Genomic DNA, 13,991 nt, shown 5'->3' with positions numbered 1-13,991 from the left:
ATTTGATCACAGAGTCGGTCCCACCATTCAATATGATCAGGACAGATATCTAACCCAGTACAGTGTTCCTGCTTTCAGACCTTACTCTGATATTATAGTGACACTGGCATTTAGTGATACAGCTGGCTGTAGTAACTGGGACGGGTGGGTGGGGGCTGCGGGGGGGGGGGATCGGGGTGTTGTCTTACAGAGATGAGGAGGATCGTGGAAGCTGGGACATTCCTAAAACAGGGCGGGTTTTAGGAATGGGAGGACTTTACAGGGATTTGGAGGAATGCAGGGATGGGAAGTGGTAACAATCACTGGGAGGACTTTGGGAGCTCGATCTGAGACAGGTACAGCTGAGAACAGAAGTGAGTCAAACAGTCAGGGCAGGCAGGGACAAGGTACGATTAATAAATTAAACTGCATTTATTTCAATGCAAGGGGCCTAACAGGGAAGGCAGATGAACTCAGGGTATAGTTAGGAACATTGAACTGGGATATCATAGCAATTACAGAAACATGGCTCAGGGATGGGCAGGACTGGCTGCTTAACGTTCCAGGATACAAATGCTACAGGAAGGATAGAAAGGGAGGCAAGAAAGGAGCGGAGTGGCATTTTTGATAAAGGATAGCATTACGGCTGTTCTGAGGGAGGATATTCCCGGAAATGCACCCAGGGAAGTTATTTGGGTGGAACTGAGAAATAAGAAAGGGATGATCACCTTATTAGGATTGTATTAAAGACACCCCAATAGTCAATAGGAAATTACCAAACAAACTTGTAAGGAGATCTCAGCTATCTGTAAGAATATTAAGGTAGGTATGGTAGGGAATTTTAACTTTCCAAATATAGACTGGGACTGCCATAGTGTTAAAGGTTTAGATGGCGAGGAATTTATTAAGTGTGTACAAGACAATTTTCTGATTCAGTATGTGGATATACCGACTAGCGAAGGTGTAAAACTTGACCTACTCTTGGGAAATAAGGCAGGGCAGGTGACTGAGGTGTCAGTGGGGGAGCACTTTGGGAGCAGCGACATAATTCTATTCGTTTTAAAATAGTGATGGAAAAGGAAAGGTCAGATCTAAAAGTTAATGTTCTAAACTGGAGAAAAGCCAATTTTGACGATATTAGGCAAGAACCTTTGAAAGCTGATTGGAAGCAGATGTTCGCAGGTAAAGGGACGGCTGGAAAATGGGATGGCTTCAGAAATGAGATAACAAGAATCCAGAGAAAGTATATTCCTGTCAGGGTGAAAGGGAAGGCTGGTAGTTATAGGGAATTCTGGATGACTAAAAAAAATTGAGGGTTTGGTTCAGAAAATGAAGGAAGCAAATGTCAGGTATAGACAGGATAGATTGGGGGAATCCTTAGAAGAGTATAAAGGAAGTAGGAGTATATTTAAGAGGGAAATCAGGAGGGCAAAAAGGGGACATGAGATAGGTCTGACAAATAGAATTAAGGAGAACGCAAAGGATTTTTACAAATATATTAAGGAAAAAAGGGTAAATAGGGAGAGAATAGGGCCCCACAAAGATCAGCAAATCGGCCTTTGTATGGAGCCGCAGAAAATGGGGGAGTTATTAAATGAATATTCTGCACCAGTGTTTACTGTAGAAAAGGATATGGAAGATAGAGACTGTAGGGAAATAGATGGTGACATCTTGCAAAATGTCCAGATTACAGAGGAGGATGTGCTGGATGTCTGCAAACGGGTAAAGGTGAATAAATCCCCAGGAATTGACCAGATGTAACCGAGACCTCTGTGGGAAGCTAGAGAAGTGATTGCTGGGCCTCTTGCTGAGATATTTGTATCATCGATAGTCACAGGTGAGGTGCCGGAAGACTGGAGGTTGGCAAACGTGGTGCCACTGTTTAAGAAGGGTGGTAAAGACAAGCCAGGGAACTATAGACCAGTGAGCCTGAACTCAGTGTTGGGCAAGTTGTTGGAGGGAATCCTGACGGACAAAATGCACATGTATTTGGAAAGGCAAGGACTGATTAGGAATAGTCGACATGGCTTTGTGCATGGGAAATCATGTCTCAAACTTGATTGAGTTTTTTGAAGAAGTAACAAAGAATATTGAGGAGGGCAGAGTGATAGATGTAATCTATATGGACTTCAGTGGGGCATTCGACAAGGTTCCCTATGGGAGACTGATTAGCAAGGTTAGATCTCATGGAATACAGGGAGAACTAGCCATTTGGATACAGAACTGGCTCAAAGGGAGAAGACAGAGGGTGGTGGTGGTGGTTGTTTTTCAGACTGGAGGCCTGTGACCAGTGGAGTGCCACAAGGATCAGTGCTGTGTCCTCTACTTTCTTTCAATTACATAAATGATTTGGATGCAAGCATAAGTGGTACAGTTAGTAGGTTTGCAGATGACACCAAAATTGGAAGTGTAGTGGACAGCGAAGAGGGTTACAACAGGATCTGGACCAGAAGGGACAATGGGCTAACTGGCAGATGGAGTTTAATGCAGATAAATGCAGTGTGCTGCATTTTGGGAAAGCAAGTTTTAGCAGGAATATTACACGTAATGGTAAGGTCCTAGGGAGTGTTGAAGACCAAAGAGACCTTGGAGTACGGGTTCATAGCCCCTTGAAAGTAGAGTCGCAGGTAGATAGGATAGTGAAAGCGGCATTTGGTATGCTTTTCTTTATTGGTCAGAGTATTCAGTACAGGAGATGGAAGGTCATGTTGCGGCTGTACAGAACATTGGTTAGGGCCACTGTTGGAATATTTTATGCAATTCCAGTCTCCTTCCTATCGGAAGAGTTGTCGTGAAACTTGAAAGGGTTCAGAAAAGATTTACAAGGATGTTGCCAGGGTTGGAGGATTTGAGATACAGGGAGTGGCTGAACAGGCTGGGGTGGTTTTCCCTGGAGCTTCGGAGGCTGAGGAGTGACCTTACAGAGGTTTACAAAATTATGAGGGGCATGGATAGGATAGGATAAATAGACAAAGTCTTTTCCCTGGGGTCAGGGAGACAAGAACTCGAAGGCTTAGGTTCACAGTAAGAGGGGAAAGATATAAAAGAGACCTAAGGGGCAGCTTTTTCACACAGAGGGTGGTACGTGTATGGAATGAGCTGCAAGAGGATGTGGTGGAGGATGGTACAATTTCAACATTTAAGAGGCATTTGGATGGGTATATGAATAGGAAGGGTTTGGAGGAATATGGGCCGGGTGCTGGCAGGTGGGACTAGATTGGGTTGGGATATTTGTTTGGCATGCACGGGTTGGACCGAAGGGTCTGTTTCCGTGCTCTACATCTCTATAACTGTGTCACTCATGGAGGTTATAGAAATAAACTGTGTGGTCGCATCTGGAGGAGATTAAAGGGATAAAGATTTGTAGTTACTGAAGGAAATTACATCAATAGGGACCAGCAGAGTTTACAGAGACTGAGTGTGTCTTTGAGACAGGAAGAGTTTATAGTCATCATTAGAAATGCAGAAACTAATTTATGAGAGAAGCAGGGTCACTCTGCCTTGTGCCCAGAGACAAGGAGGAGTCTAACAGCTGGGGGAGGTTAGTAAGGTACAGAGCTTTTTTGTTGTCGTGACGAGAAGGTTACAGAGATCATGAAGGTAGTAGGAGTTCAAAAAAGTCACAAAGACAGGGAGGTTTTTCAGGTCTGGAAAGGACTACACTGACCGGGATGGCTTTAGGAACTGAAGAGTTGTTTTTCGCAGATAAGGAGAGATGTTACAGAACCCGGGATTAAAGGCAAAGGCAGAAACGTGGAGAGTTTTACTGATATGAGGAGCTTACAGGGATAAGCAGGATTGTAGGGGCTGATAGAGATAGGGGAAGTGGTATCGATGAAACAGAGCGTGGAGAAACTGACAGACATAGGGAGGGTTCTGTGGAACAGATGAATTTACAGACAAGATGGTGATAATGAAGCCTGAGATTTTTCTCATGATCCTTGCCCAGCATTGTTCCTACATCATGCCCTCAGGGTCCGAATTAAAGCCCATGAACCCCTCCCTGTGCTGTTTACTGTGAGCTTACCAGCTGCAGGATTTACTGAAGGATCCAGATCTCACTCTCCATCTCTCTCCGGCTGACCAACCGTCTTCAATGTGGTGATGGACGAGACAGGAATTGGGAATTCTGCTGAGTCAGGGACATCAGGAATACCTACAGGAGACAGAGAAATAGACAGAATGCGAAATTAGACTGATGAAATGATGATTACACATGGACAATGGCACTGAGTCCCACAGAGATCTGGAAAATCACAGTCTCCAGCCATGGCCTGTGCAGTTGCTTCCCTCTGGAGTGGAGAATGCTGTTGGCTCAGGATCTGGAGTAACTGCAAGAGCGAGAGACACTGACAGAGTTAGCAATTAGACCCACACAGTGAGGGATACCACATGGAGAGAGGCTGAGTGATATCAGCAGAGTGCTGGAAGGTGTCAGGATCAAGCAATGGTATCATCAGAAGTGGTTCTGACCAGTGAGCACTGCTCCCAGTACTCAGGGAGGACTGAGCTATTTTATTGGGATAGGCTCTTCTGGTACCTGGATTATGCAGTGTGCGATAAACGGACACAGATGAGGAGGGGGACAGGTCTGAGGTGAATGGAAATTCCCAAGTCCAAAGAGAAAGGTTGAAATATTGGAACACCATGGAGATGTGGATGAAGATCAACAGAAATAAACAGTAAGAGACTGAGGTTAATTAAAATACGACATTGTCAAACAGATTTGTGACAGGAAATTATGTGTTAAAATAAAGTAAATGCCATTTCCGCCCCTCACAATTCCTCATGCACCACAAGTGACATCACTTCCGCACCTCACATCATCGCTGATGTCACACACTCAGTGACTGCCCCTCCCCCCACTGCCGTGTTTGCCACCACTTCTGCCCCCACCAACGCCATCACCTGCATTCTGCTGACACCACCCCCAAGTCCCACCGTCACCATCCCCGCCCACCAGAACCCTGAGGGGAACATCACCCCTGCTCATGACTCCATCCCCATCCCCCCTAACACCACACCCACTCCAGTTACAGGCACCGTCCCCTCTCCCACCTCCACACCTACGCCTGGTCCCAGCTCCCACTCCTGCCGAGTTTTCACCATTCCCCCGACCTCCCCCTCACTGAGGACGAATGATCAGTCCTCAGCAAAGGCCTCATTTTATCCCCCTCCATCCACACATCAATTAATTTAATACACGCCGTGACATCGAACACTTCTCCCACCATCTCCGCCTCAGAGCTTATTTTTACAATGAACACTCCCACCTATTTTCTGAGGACCCCTTTTCCGGCCTCCAATGCACTCCATCCACCTGGACACCCCGTGCTGGCCTATTACCTGCCTTCGATCTCTTCATTTCCAACTTCCACCGAGACATTAACCGCCTCAACCTATCTACCCCCTCCCCCACTCCAACCTCTCACCCTCACAACGCCCAGCCCTCCACTTCCTCTGCTCCAATTCCGACCTCACTATCAAACCAGCAGATAAAGGGGGTGCAGAGGTAGTCTGGTGCACTGACCTCTACACTGCTGAAGCCATGATGCCAACTCAAAGACACCTCCTCCTACTACCCTCTCTACCATGACCGATCCCCCATCACCAAACCGTCATCTCCCAGAGCATACAGAACCTCATCACCTCAGGAGTAGATCTCCCACCCACAGCTTCCAACCTCATTGTCTGGGATCCCCCACTGCCCGGATCTACCTCCTTCCCAAGATCCACAAGCCTGACCACCCTGGCGGACCAATTGTCTCAGCATGCTCCTACCCCACAGAACTCATGTCTGCCTACCTCGACATTGTCCGATCCACCAGTCTAGTAACTGTCCACATTCGTTCGAGATATCACCCACACCCTCCACTCCTCCAAGACTTCCGTTTCCCTGGCCCCCAACGCCTCATCTTCACAATGGATATCCAATCCCTCTACACCTCCATCCACCATGACCAGGACCTCCAAGCCCTCTGTTTCTTCATCTCCGTTTCTTCATCTCCTGATGTCCAAAACAGTACCCTTCCACCGACACTCTCATTCGTTTGGCTGAACTTGTCCTCGTCCTTAACAATTTTTCCTTCAAATCCTCCCACTTCCTCCAGACCAAAGGGGTAGCCATGGGCACCCGTATGGGCCCCAGCTCTGCCTGTTTCTTTGTTGGCTATGTAGAACAGTCCATCTCCTGGAGTTACAATGTCACCATTCCCCACGTCTTCCTCCACAACATTGATGACTGCATTGGCACCACCTCGTGCTCCCGCGAGGAGGTTGAGCAATTCATCAACTTCACCAACACATTCCATTCTGACCTTAAATTACCTGGACCATCTCTGATACCTCCCTCCCCTTGCTGGACCTCTCCATCCCCATTAATGACAACCAACTTGACACCAACATCTTTTACAATCCTACCCACTCCCACAGCTGCCTAGATTACATATCTTCCTACCCTACCGCCTGCTAAATTCCCAACCATTATTCCCAATTCCTCCGCCTCCGCCGTACCTGCTCCCAGGTGGGCCAGTTCCAACACAGAACACACCAGATAGCCTCCTTTTTTGGAGATCGGAATTTCCCTTCCCAAGTGGTAAAAGATGCCTTCCAATGCATCTCGTCCACATCCCACAACTCTGCTTTCAAACCCTACCCCTCCAACCGTAACAAGGACAAAACGCCCCTGGTGCTCACCTGCCACCCTACCAACCTTCGCATAAACCAAATCATCCGCCGCCATTTCCGCCATCTCCAAACGGAACCCACCACCAGGGATATATATCCCTCCCCATCCCTCTCCACTTTCCGTAAAGACCATTTCCTCCGTGACTACCTAGTCAGTTCCACGCGCCCCAAAAACCCACCCTTCCTTCGTGACACCTTCTCCTGCCACCGCAGGAAATGCAAAACATGCACCCACACCTCTCCCCTCACCAGCATCCAAGGGCCCAAAGGAGCCTTCCACATCCAAAGTTTTAACTGCACATCCACCAATATCATTTATTGTATCCGCTGCTCCCGATGCGGTCTCCTCTACATTGGGGAGACTGGACACCTCCTAGCAGAGCACTTTAGGGAACATCTCTGGTACACCCGTTCCAATCAACCCCACCGCCCTGTGACCCAACATTTCAACTTCCCCTCCCACTCTGCCGAAGACATGCAGGTTCTGGGCTTCCTCCACCGCCATTTCCTCACCACCCGACGCCTGGAGGAAGAACGCCTCACCTTCCGCCTCGGAACACTTCAACCACGGGGCATCAATGTGGACTTCACCAGTTTCCTCATTTCCCCTTCCCCAACTCACCCCACCTCCAGCCTTTCAGCTCAGCACCGCCCTCATGACCTGTCCTAATGGCTTATCTCCCTCCCCACCTATCCACTCCATCCTCATCTCTGACCTATCACCCCCATCCCCACTCCCATTCACCCATTGTACTCATTGCTACCTTCCCGCATCCTCCACTCTGACCTATCACCTTCTTCCCCACCCATTCACCTATTGAACTCTAGACTACTTTCTCCCTATCCCCATCCCCATCTCATTTATCTCCCCACTCTGCCACACCTTGCCTCTGTTCCTGATGAAGAGCTTTTTCTCAAAACATCGATTTTCCTGTTCCTCGGATGCTGCCTGACCTGCCGTGCTTTTCCAGCACCACTCTAATCTAGACTCTGGTTTCCAGCATCTGCAGCCCTTGTTTGTACCTTATTGGAGGAGGAGACGACTGAGTTAAGGCATGTTGTAGACACTGAAGTAAGTTACAGCCATAGGTTTGGTAGTCTGGAATGCAGTACATTTCAAATATGTGGAGGGGCTATTGGGAAGCAAGGAGGTTACAGCGATAGGACCTGTTATAGCAATTAAATATTATTGAAGACACTGGACTACAAGACATGCCATAGATACAGTGTTGCAAAGTAGTGAGCTTTAATATAACCGAACTTACATTAGGGGCGGTGATTGAGGCTGGGGTGTGTGTGTACTGTGCTCCCCCTCCAGCACCGTGTCTATGTCATGTTGTGTTAACAGATGCTTGGAGCCCTCTCATTGTTCTTTGCTCTGTGCACTGTGGGCGATCTTACCTCACTACAGGATTTATTGAAGGCTCCAGATTTCCCTGCCCTTTGTCTCTCTCTGGCAGACCAACCATCTTCAATGTGGTGATGGAACATCTACCCCGCAGCTGTGAAGGCTATTGAGTCAGGACTTTCCTGAGTACCTACAGGAGACAGAGAAATAGACAGAATGGGAAATTAAACAGATGCAGTGAGGGTACATGAGAAATTTGGCACTGAGTACCACAGAGATCTGTAAAATGGAGAGATATTAAGTAATAGTCCCAGATTGCTGGAAGTTATCAGGATCACACAATATATGTTGGAAGAGCGGGTTTAGCTTCAGGATCCCCTGGTATCAGCTCTGAGGGATGAGCATCCTGTGAGCAGGTGAAGTAATGGCCTAGTGCTATTATTGCGAGAGGATGTATCTCAAATCTCAGCTAATGTTCAGGGGAGGCAGGTTTGAATCCCACCATCTGAAAAGGAGACATTTGAAATCAATTATTTTAAAAATAATTAACAATCCACAAATAAGTGTGAAACCATGACTGATGTACAACAAATACAAACCCCTGTCTTTTAGAGAAGGACATCTGCCCATCCTCATGTGGTCTGCATGACGTACCCACAGCAAAGTGTTTGCCTCTCAATGATCCTCTGAAATGGCCGAGCAAGCTACTCAGTTCAAGGGCAGCTCCGGCTGGGCAAGAAAGGCTGGTCAGCCAGAGACACCCACATCCCATACCTGATTTAATAAATAATCCATTAGGATGGTCCCACTGGAACTGTGCTGGGACCAGTGTCCTGGCCAATCATGTCAGTAGTTTTATGGACAGGGCTTTAAACTGACAGAGAGGATGCAGGGACAGGGTTCAGGTGAAAGGAGCTTTCCAAATCCAAATAGAAAAGGTGAAGCAATGGAACAGCATTGGGATGTGACCGAAGACAAGCAGAAAGGAACAGGAAGGGACAGAGTTTAACTAAAATTGTACATTAACAAATAGATTTGTGACAGAAAATTGTGGGAAAGAGTATATTATGTTTTTTTAATGGACAATGTCGCTGCAATACGATCGATGGATTTGTGATAAAAGGGATTTAGACAGCAGGGAGACATGGATACAGGGTGAACAAAAATATTCAGTGGTTCACAACCTTGTGCAAACTCAGGTAAAACGGACAACGCGAACAATAATGGATAACGAACGTATTACAGAGAAAGCATTTGGTCTCAGATCATGAAGTAGAGTCAGTCTGAATGTAAATTCTGGCTACTGCTTGCCAGGGACACAAGCAGCAGAACAGCTTTAGCCACTGAACAGTATTCCATTGCTCATCACTGCATTACACAGGAACTCTTTGGCATTTTGTAACAAACACATTGTGATAATTTTGGAAAAACTTCAATATTTGTATAATCTGGGACAATCACACGGACAACATTGACATTGCAAGAGGAGTTTGGTTAATTTTCTTTCAGTGTTTCTTTGAAAAACACATTGTGCAACTGGCTGGGGACATAACCACCGCAGAGCGACTGTGTAATGAAACTTAGTGAATGAGTAATGTCACCTGCAGAGATCCTTCAGGAAATTGTGATAAAGTGAAGTTTAAAGAAATATAAAGTTTTAAAGAGAATCACCGAAAGGACAAGCTACAACCAGAAACAAAAATAGCCAAATACATGGGTTTGAGAGGAGAACTGACAAAGGTAAACAGGCGAAACAAACTGAAATATGTGCCTGTAAATGAACAGTGGAAACCATTTGAAGGAACAATGTAAAACACAACAGAAGGACATTCGATTGTAACAGTAAAAACCTCAGCAAGAAAATCCCACTTATTCCTCACTCAGGACAAAAGGGATCATACTAGATCACGAAAAAGTACTTAAAATCCTGAAGTGAGAGATTGCTTTAGGAGTAAATGTTAATGGATTGCAATGTGTCTGCTCGCAGGAGGAGGGCTGTGGGAAGGGGAACCACGGTCTGGGTTTATTGACACGATAGGTGCAGGGAGAGGTGAAGGTGCTGGAGATGGTGAGAGTGTTACAGAGAGTGGTCAGGGTGTTACAAAGCCAGTACGGATTGCTTCAGCTGGAGGGGTTTGCAGAGATAGGGAGGGACATAGGTATTTGTATATATTCATTCATGGGATGTGGGTGTCATTGCCTGGAACAACGTTCTTTGACCCCACTGCTAATTACCCAGAGTGTAGCTCAGAGTCAGCCATATTGCTGTGGGTCTGGAGTCCCATGTTAACAAGACCAGGTTAGAATATTTGATGTCCTTCCCAAAAGGAGGTTAGTGAACTAGATGAGTTCTTCCTACTGATCATCAATGATTTTTATGGTGGCCCCACCAATGTCTTTTACAGCCACAACCATGACATCCCAACTCTTAAACTCAATGATCTGCCCAATGAAGGTAACCATCCCAAATGCCTGCTTCACCAGCCTGTCTACCTATGACACCACTTTTAAGGAACTGTGTACCAGCATCCCTGGGTCTCTGACTGACAACACTACCCAGGGCCCGAATATTAACTGTACAAGTCCCACCTGGTTTGTTTCACCACAATGCAACACTTCACATCTATCTATTTAAACTACATCTGCTATTCTTCAGCCCACTATCCCAGCAGGACTGTCCATCCTGTTATTTCATAGATAACCTTCTTCACTGTCAACTTTACCACCAATTCCAGTGTCACCCAAAAACCTTACTTACCAGTAAACCAATACTCCGATCCAAACAATTTATTCAAAATGACAAACAACAGTGGACCCACTACACCGCTGTACACATGCCTCCAGTCAGAAAAACAACATGTCTCCCATTGCCCTCTGTCTCCTACCATCAAGCCAATTTTGTATCCAGCTCACGAGCTCCTCCAGAATGCCAAATCCTTTTTACACTGATCTGAGCTAATTACCCATTTTTCCAACAGAACATAGAACGCAGAACAGTTCAGCCCAAGGCCCTTCGGCCATGATTTCATGCCAACCTTTTATCCAACTGTCAGATCAAACTAACCTACATAACCTTCATTTTACTATTATCCATGTGTCTATCCAAGGGTATATTAAATGTCCCTAAAGTATCTAAATTTACTACCACCATTGGCAGTGCATTCCAACCACCTACCATTCTCTATCCTCTTATCCATCCTCCATTCACCTTAAAATTATGCCGCCTTGTAATAGCCATTTATTCCATGGGAGGTAAAGTATCTGACTATTCACTCTCTCTGTGCCTCTCATCATCTTGTTCACCTCTACCAGGTCGCCCCACCCCCTTCTGCACTCCCATGAAAAAAGCCTTAACCCCCTCAACCTTTCTTCATAAGAAATGCCTTCCATTCCAGGCAGCATCCTGCTAAATTTCCTGTGTACGCACTCTAAAACTTGCACATCCTTCAGTAAAGACGGGACCAGAACTGAACACAATATTCCAAGTGTGATCTCACCAGGACGCTATAAAGATGCAGTAAAACCTAACGACTCTTAAAATCAATCCCCTTCTCAGGAAAGCCAACACAACATAGGCCTTTTTAACAACCATATCAATGTGCGTGGCGATTTTGAGGGATCTATGGACACGGACCCCATGATTTCTCTGTTCCTCCAAACTGCCAAGTATTTTGCCTTTCACTCTGTATTCTGTATTCAAATTCTACCTTCCAGAATGAATCACTTCACACTTTTCCAGATTGGACTCCATCTGCCACTTCCAGCCCAGCTCTGCGTCCTGTCAATGTCCCAATGCAACCTACAACAGAGATAAAGAGGTTTGTATCATCTGGAGGAACAAATAGAGATATGGAGGGTCATCGTGACTGAAGATGTTTATAGATCTAGGAAGGCTTAGGTTCTGGGGGTTATTTAGACACGGAGGCTGTGGAATCTGGATTCTTTTTTTGAGAGATTGGGTAGCAAGTTTGGTTGGAGACAGTTTCACATATAAGGGAGCATAGCACAAATAGAAGGAAGTTTCTGTATTAGGTTCGAGTGGAGAATGATGTTTACACAGATAGGGGGGTACGAGCTGGAGAAGGTTATGGAGATCGGTAAATGGATGGAGATACAAGAGGAGCTTACACTGACACACAGTGGGTGACAATGACGGGAGGATGTTACACAGTTACAAGGAACAGGACCGGGAGAGGCACAGGCATAGGAGTGGGATCTACAGATCGGGAGTGTTGCAGGGACCTGAGAGGATAACATAGATAGGGATGGTGGTAGGGTCTCCATAGACTGATTGCGGTGTAGGGACTGGAAGAGGTTATGAAGACAGGGAGGGCTGTAAGAGCGGCAGGAGCTTATGGAGAGTTGAAGAGTTGGAGCAGTTCACAGAGGAAGGATTCTCTGACAGGAGTAGGTCACAGATAGTGAGGGTTGTGTGGCCTGAGAAAGGTAAAGAGAGGGGGGCTTTCGGCTCTGGAAGATATTACACTGACAGGGACAGTTGAAGAGACTGAAGGAAAAATGCATGCAGAAGGCTATACAGATAGGGAGGCGAGTCGGGACTGAAGGTGAATACACAAGCATGGACAATTGTATTGTTAGACGGAGCTTAGAGGGATAGGGACTGGTGTAGGGAATTATACAGATAGGGAAGGTTGTGTTTTGGGTGAAGATTACAATGATACAGATAGTGTTAGGGAGTGTTTAATGGACTACAGAAGAGCTCAGAGAGAATGAATTCTGGGGAGTGGAGGATATTACAGACACAGAGATGGCTGTCGGTTTGAAAAGAGCTTCTACAGATCCTCAGTGCTGTAAGGCTGGAGGGAGGTTACAATAATAAGGGTTACCTGCACTTAATTATTTTTTGATATAGAGAAAGTCTCAGAACAGGACTGTCAAAAGGAAGTATAGACAGTTCAGAAGAGTTTACAGAGATATAAATGTTTTGGGCGGTTTCAGGATGGAACAGTGATTGGGAGTGATGTAACCAATGACAACAGTTATAGGGATTGCTCTAAAAGCAGGAAGAGTGACAGCCATATCGGTCGTGGTAAGGACAGGAGAAGCTTACATCGCCCAGGAGTGTTTTAGAGACTGTTGGAGATTACACATCTAAGGAGAGTATTGGGGATGAGGCAAGGTTCAAGACACAGGGATGGTTGACAGGACTGGACAATAACCTGAATAGAATCTCCACACTGTGGAAACAGGCCATTCGGCCCAACAAGTCCACAGCAATCCTCTAAAGAGTATCCAAACCAGTCCCATTTATCTTCCTGTCCATTAAACCCTACATGAATCGCGGTGAACTCACCTATACCACACTTGCCAGAATACTACGCTCAATTAATGATGGCCAATCCACCTATTGTGCAAATGTTGAGCTATGGCAGAAGAAACCCACACAGTCAGGGGGGAGAACATGTAATGTCCACACAGACAGTCGGCCAAGGCTGGAATTGAAGTCAGGTTCCAGGCACAGTGAGGCTGATTATACAGGGCACTGCAGAGATTGGACTAGGTCACAAAGTTCACAAGGTTCATTGGAACAGGAGGAGAATATAGTCAGGATCAGGAGAAGGTTACATAAATGGTGTCCATGTGGTTAACGCAATAGGGAGGATTGTAGATTCCCTCGACAATTAGAGGTAAGGGCGGTTGGGGAGACTGGATGAAGTTAGGCATACTCAGAGTTGTACACACTGGGTGAGGTTACCGAGTTAGCAAGTTTGGACTGGCTGAGGTTATGGACAGATGCAGTTGTGGGAATGAGAGTTGTTACAACAATTGAGAGGATACCTCAGGCACATGGATGGTTTTAGTGGCTGCAGGATGTTCGAGAGCTAAGGAGGCTAGAACTGACTGGAGGTGGTCAGAGGTAAGGAACATTGTACTGATGGGAGTTAGTCACAGAGACAGAGAACATTGAAGAGAGAGAGGGGGCAAGGTTACAGATCTCAGAAGCGTTCAGGTGGCT

General features: G+C 46.2%; 1 long non-coding RNA gene across 3 annotated transcripts in view; it reads right to left on the bottom strand.

Moving 5' to 3' along the window:
• Positions 1-13,991, bottom strand: part of LOC132813933 (uncharacterized) — an 89,848-nt gene that overhangs the window by 45,128 nt on the left and 30,729 nt on the right. For all 3 annotated transcript variants that reach the window (XR_009644220.1, XR_009644219.1, XR_009644221.1), the window contains exons 4-6: positions 11,722-11,813; positions 8,068-8,204; positions 4,007-4,135 (exon numbers count right to left, since the gene is read on the bottom strand). This is a non-coding gene — a long non-coding RNA (uncharacterized LOC132813933). The remainder of the gene's footprint in view (positions 1-4,006; positions 4,136-8,067; positions 8,205-11,721; positions 11,814-13,991) is intronic.

This window comes from Hemiscyllium ocellatum, unplaced genomic scaffold, assembly GCF_020745735.1.
Source record: "Hemiscyllium ocellatum isolate sHemOce1 unplaced genomic scaffold, sHemOce1.pat.X.cur. scaffold_546_pat_ctg1, whole genome shotgun sequence".
In the NCBI taxonomy this organism is placed as follows: Eukaryota; Metazoa; Chordata; class Chondrichthyes; order Orectolobiformes; family Hemiscylliidae; genus Hemiscyllium; species Hemiscyllium ocellatum.
This window is presented reverse-complemented; position numbering and strand designations above follow the sequence as displayed.